The sequence below is a fragment of the Aptenodytes patagonicus genome, chromosome 2, assembly GCF_965638725.1.
Source record: "Aptenodytes patagonicus chromosome 2, bAptPat1.pri.cur, whole genome shotgun sequence".
Classification (NCBI taxonomy): Eukaryota; Metazoa; Chordata; class Aves; order Sphenisciformes; family Spheniscidae; genus Aptenodytes; species Aptenodytes patagonicus.
This window is the reverse complement of record NC_134950.1, coordinates 92,600,959-92,607,375: the sequence shown is the minus strand read 5'-3', so window position 1 is coordinate 92,607,375 and position 6,417 is coordinate 92,600,959.

Here is a 6,417-nt window from a genome sequence, read left to right as displayed (position 1 = left end):
TGGGGATATAGACCCAATTCTCATACTTCATATCTTTTTTCCATCAGTGAGAATAAGCACTCTGTCCATTCCTGTTTGAGAGCCTCCAAAACTCTTTCACAATACCAGGATACACAGCCTAATTTCAGATCTGCAAGATTGAAAAGCAAGTCTTATTCGGTGTAGTAAAAGGCAGCAGCAAAAAAGTAGCATTGTCTTAATACTCAAAGGTAAGTAATACAACAAGCCACAGTCACCCACTCTTTGTAAATCACTTTTTGGGGGCCAGGAATGGATACAGGCAAGTTTCAGCGCCATGACCTGATGCTCTAGTGTCCGTGTTATGCTTAACAAAGGTATCAGTGCCTGTGGTTTTAAAAGGAACTGGCCACAGCTGCATTTTATGAGCTGTGTATTCTAGTTGGTATCTTAGACACAGTAAAAATAATGTCCAGACAGGGGCCCTGAGGGGAGATGCAGAGGAACACCTAGGACCTGTACTAGGACCTGTACACCTAGGACTAAATCTTGAAAGCATCAAGTGACTCTCAGTGGGGCAGCTCTGGACATGCTTACAAGGACTTGGGGAACACCCCCATCCAGCTGGCTTTGGGTTCTCTGGGTTAGGCAGCAGTTGAGAAGACATTTTCTGCCAGTTTGGGGGTAAGGGTGTAGATACATCCTCTTCTCGGCAAAGATGTGCCAGTGAGACAGCTTTAAGTCTAGTGTGCCACCAGCCGCTCACCAGTTTCCCCACCCGAGGGACCATTGCTCTCCACAGGCTGAGCTCATTGCTCCCCTAAACTAGCCCAGTCAGGAAGAACCAAATCACCAGAGACCTCCCATTTGAACCACTCCTGATAGTTTTTGCTTAGATGGGTTGGGACAGGCTCACACAAACAACTCTGCTAGCAGGTAGGGTCAGGGGTCGGTGCGAGTCATTGGGCACAGGCCAGGTGGGGCAGTGGGTGCCCACAAGCCGGCAGGACTGTACCCTCCTCTCTCCTCTCCTCTCCTGTGAGGCACAGTCCCACTGTGCCCCAGCAAGCCAAGCTTAAGGAGGGCTGGTACCACGGCTGGGGCCCAGGGTTGGTCACAGTCCAGCAATCGCCAGGCGAAGCTGCAGCCATGAGAGAGTTCTCAAGGCAGGCAGGGAAATTAAGATGGCAAGACAAAGTCTGGGTCAGCAATGCAAAGGCAGGGCACAGACATACCTGCAACAAAGCATGGGAAGGGCTGCTGACAGGCAGCAGAGAGAACAGCTCTTTCTGCTGGGATAGCTGCAACAAGAACTGGCCGTGGTCAAATCCCAGGTCTTGAACTAACCTGACCTTCCTTCCCAACCAGATACAGCCTGAGGGAGACATATCTTTTTCTTGTTAGAGCACTCTGATGAGTAAGCAGAAGGCAAAAGGGCTCTGCTGTGCTGCAGGATCCATTACAGAACAGATTTCCTTTGCCCGACTCTGCTCCTCCCCAGTAAATTCTCCCCCAGCTTGAGCTCTCAGTTAAGAAGCAAGGTGAGAAACTTACAGTATTCCCTAAAATAGCAAGGACTGAAGGGTTTAACTTCTACCTTGGCAGGATATGTAGAGGAGCATTTTCACATATGGAAAATTGTTCTCCAAGGGAGAAGAGTTTCGAAGATTAATAGCCAATTTTTGCTGATTGCCTGTTCCACTAGGCAGACTCCTGATATCCCATTTAAGAACGCATTATCCACTGCTTTATCACAGCCTTCTTCACACACAGTGAATTCTCATCAGCTCGCAGAAGCAGCATGTTCCTCATCAAGTCTGTTCATTTTAATGATTTTTAATAGGCTTTGCTTCTTTGCCCAAACCTCATCCCCAGTGCCTCCTCAGCAAGCTGTATCAAGGTAAAAAGGAGTTTCCTTTTCAAATTAATTCAGTTAGCACAAAATCCTGAAAACTGGAAGTACCAAAATCAATTTGGACTCTATACAACATTTACGGTATTAGATACGGTGTGTGGTTTGCCAGCAATGCTCAGACATGTATTTCCATGCCTTTCCATGCAGACCATAATCCTTGTGAAAGTACAGATGAGATCCCGTCCTGAAACACCACGATCCATGTTACTCTCTGGAAAAGAAGAGAATATGAGACTGTAAAGGACTGAGTTCTGTTTCACTTGCAGAAAGCCTCTGCTGAATTACAACTCATTACAACATACCCTCAGTCTGTGCCATTTAGATGAAACCCATTTGCTGTTCCTGTTCTTCTATATATTAATTTTTATTCTTGCTCTTGCTTCATTTTCAGTAATGATACATTACTACCCACTTATGTGTTCTTCTTCTATTGAAAAAGAACTATTGAACTTCATAAGATAAACACTCTGTTATACTTTATATAACAACCCAAAGACACAGGCTAACTTAAGTGGATACAATGCTATATAGTCTTGCTGGACAGAAAAAGATTAAAAATCACCCAGTTTTCTGTTCCACCAGGAAAGTTGTTGTCACCAAATTTGCTTAATTTTCAATCTTCTATCTCTTGGTGCTCTGCCCTGGCCCCATGGAGGAGCAGGAGCACTCTAAGCCTCTAACCCCACCTCATTGGTCTCACTCAAATCCTGCCTCATAATTCTCCTTGGAAGCCATGGCCCTTCCATACACAAGTGGGGATGAAGCTGTTGCTTTGTCTACTATTGTCTCACTTCTCCTGAGTAACCTTTTTCGAAGTGTTTATTTGTTATCTTGTCTCAGTCTCTATACATGAATTTTCAGCTGGCTTTTGTTTATTTGGATGGCATTTTGCATACAGAGGCCTGGCTTATGATGAAGATTTAGACAGTACCAAAAGAAAAAAAATCTCAGTAAGAGGAAGCAAAATAAAAGCATCTCTACCTGAGTGACTCCAGCTGTTGTCAGTTAAAGAGTTGAAGATAACTCTTTAGCTCCAAAGTATGAGATTTGGTAGAAAAATCTAGCTATTTGGTTCACATTTTGTAAACATGAATTAATAAGCTCAATGCCACAGTCACTATTAGCTGCAGCTCTTGGCTAGATGTGAATGGAGATTAATCATGCTCTGTATACCCAGCTCAAACAGCTCAACACACCGAGTTATCAAGCAAAAGCACCTGATTAATATTCAGGAGGCTTCAGGTGGGTGAAGAGACTAGTACAATAACAACAAAGCAAAAATGGAAACACTTTTGTGTTAGCAACTCCCTCGCTTGTTCCAGCACTCAGTGGGACCAGGCTACTCATGGTGTCAAGGACCGCTTATTCAAATGTTTTTCTCCTTTGGGATAACTAGTTCTGTAAATATGGATCTGTCAAGAGAATATAGGTGCACGGGGAAGTATAATCCAGAGACCATCTTCTACGCTTGTTTGTTAGAAGAACCCTTGACCCTTCAGTACAGTTAAACAGAACACATGCATCCTACCAATACCTGTGTCGTCTATGGAAATGGTAAGAAAGAGTCAGTATAGTTATGTGCTTGAATCTGCCACTAATTTCCTCTGTTGTCTAAGAAAAAAACAATCATTTCTTCAGCTACAAAAAGAGCACCCAAGACTGTACCATATTTCTGTTTTCTCTGTTTTGAAGTGGTCAGTTTTAAAATGTCATCTTACCAGCTTTCAAGTGAAAAAATAGTAGTTTGGTCATTAAAAAAGAAAGTGAAGAAAAATAATTTTAATGATTTAACATTGAATGTCCACATCAGAACAACTAGACCTGGCTTTTGAGATGCCACAGACTTAATCTCCCACTGACCTGAGTGGCTTTCTGCCTGACACAAACCTGAGGCATAATGCTAAACAGGAACTATAGATAGGCAATCATCCCACATCCAAATCTCAAGGGTTCAAATTTGTCCCCCTCCCCTTTTCCTGACTGCTATTAGTCTGTACGTTGCTTATTTCATCTTTGGTTAGGTAGAAATGCAAAAGGGAAAAAAGGGAGGGGGAGGAGATCTTTTTATATATTTTGTTAATTTTACATAAAGCAACACATTACGCCTCTGTTGTGGTTTAACCCGGCAGGCAGCTAAACACCATGCAGCCATTCGCTCACTCCCTGCCCCTGCCAGGGAGATGGGGGAGAGAATTGGAAAAAAAAATAAAATTAAAATTCGTGGGTTGAGATAAAGACAGTTTAATAGGACAGAAAAGGAAGGGAAAATAATAATAATGATAAAAGAATATACAAAATAAATGATGCACAATGCAATTGCTCACCACCCACCAACCAATGCCCAGCCAGTCCCCGAGCAGCAGTCACCGCCCCCCCGGCCAACTCCCCCCAGTTTATGTACTGAGCATGACGTCACATGGTATGGAATGTCCCTTTGGCCAGTTTGGGTCAGCTGTCCTGGCTGTGCCCCCTCCCAGCTTCTTGTGCACCTCCAGCCTTCTCAGTTGGTAGAGCATGGGGAGCTGAAAAGTCCTTGGCTAGTGTAAGCACTACCTAGCAACAACTAAAACATCGGTGTGTTGTCAACATTGTTCTCATCCTAAATCCAAAACACAGCACTGTACCAGCTACTAGGAAGGAAATTAACTCTATCCCAGCTGAAACCAGGACAGCCTCACTCTTGCTTTACAGCCCTCAGCTTGCAAGAAACAAAGATTTTCCTTATCAGAACTGTCATTTTTCATCTGTCATTACCAGTGAGAATTGAATCTTACAGTACCAAGTGAAAAAACCCCAGTGATTTCTAACTCAGATATGTGATCTTACATCATAAACATTTCATCACATATATCAAAACTCCCTGGTATGAGAAACATATGACCTGAGAGATGTCACCAGGACCACAACTATGACATCACACGCTCCTGCACCAACACCTTAGCTGTCTGCCTTTGACATACTCCTCTTCCTCCAGATTTACATTATTTGATTCCAATTTGATTTCACTATCATTTCCAGAAACACTTCACAGGAAAATGCAGAAATAGAAGACGTCAAAATGGAGAGCTACCTAAAACTTACCATGGAGTTGGTGGCCTTACAGAACGGCATAATATTAAAGGCATTTATTCTAGTGATTTGTCTTCAGGTAAAAAAGCTGAACCTCCCGTACTGACTTGTCAATGCAAGAAAGCTTTGGCTAATCTAGTTTCTTTTGGTTGCACTTTCATGTTATGAACAGAAGTCTTCAAAGTTAAATAGCAAATTTTGACCGAAGGAGCACTAATAACCTATCTTAGTGAATTCCTCAGTCTCCTCACTTCTGTTTCCTACCCTCCCTGTCCCTGTAACCCCAGGGACCCCCAATTCAGCTTTAGTGATAGACTCAAAATCAATGGAATTAAACAGCAGAACAGAGAGAATTAAAGTAGAAAAATATTCGTGGAGTTACCAAACGTCTCAACACTTTCTGTCAGCTATTTACTCTCACGTTTGTTATAGAAAGGGAGAAAAAAATTATCTTTTTTTTTTTTTTAAGTTCCTTTTTCCAGTTCTTTTGAGTTTTGGGTTGTGACTCGTTTGTCTTTGCCAACAGGCTGCCTAGCTCAATTCCTGTTGATGAAGTTATTAGGGTGATTAAATACTTCTTTGTAGTGATTTAAGCTCTGTTTTGTTTAGAGATCAGGCAAGCAAACACATTGTAGTAGAAATTATAAACAAGAGAAAGAAAATCTTTTTTTATAGGATGCGTGGCTGGATTTACTCAGGAATGTGGCTCTGTCTCCATTTGCACAGGCTGATACAACATATACTCTGGATTATTTGATGGAAATCAAGTATTACAGTTCAGTCCTTTCCCCTAAATTCTTCAGCTTTTAGTTGGATTTCGGCCCTGACATACAGTCTTAACCTTCATCTCACTGAAGTCAGAAGGAATTCAGTCACCAGCCAGAAACTGGGGACAAAAGAGGAGAATAGAGGAAGCTAGATCAACACTGAAACAGTAAATAGAATTAAAACATGTTCAACACATTCTGTAGCTTAATATACATAGTAAATGACAAAAGGATTGCCTTTGCACGCTCCTAACAACAGGACTGTATTGGAGAACACTGTAAAGGAGTAAATTGTTTCCAGTAAGTAAGGGTCATTTTCAAGCCCCATGACTAAGTGCTCAGAGAATGGATTATATGTTGAGAGATCAGCAGTGGCCTGATCTACCAGCTAAGATAGCAATGTTAAAGGAGAGATACTCAACACTTTCCAAAGATAAGAGAATATGAGTAAATTTTCTAAATGACACATGAGAAATGTGATACACCAACACCAATCAAAATTGCCTTTTTCAGCAACATTTTTACATAGTATTTTAGGTGTGTCTTAACCATTTTCAAAGTTCCCTTAGACTGGCAGTGGAGTTATCTCAAAGCACCTAGAAGCCTAACTCTTACTGTGTTTTTGAAAAAAATATGCTGTGTACTTCTGCACCTTTAGCTATATAATACTCTGGTCATTTTCAGCTTAAAATTAATTTAACTCAAGTA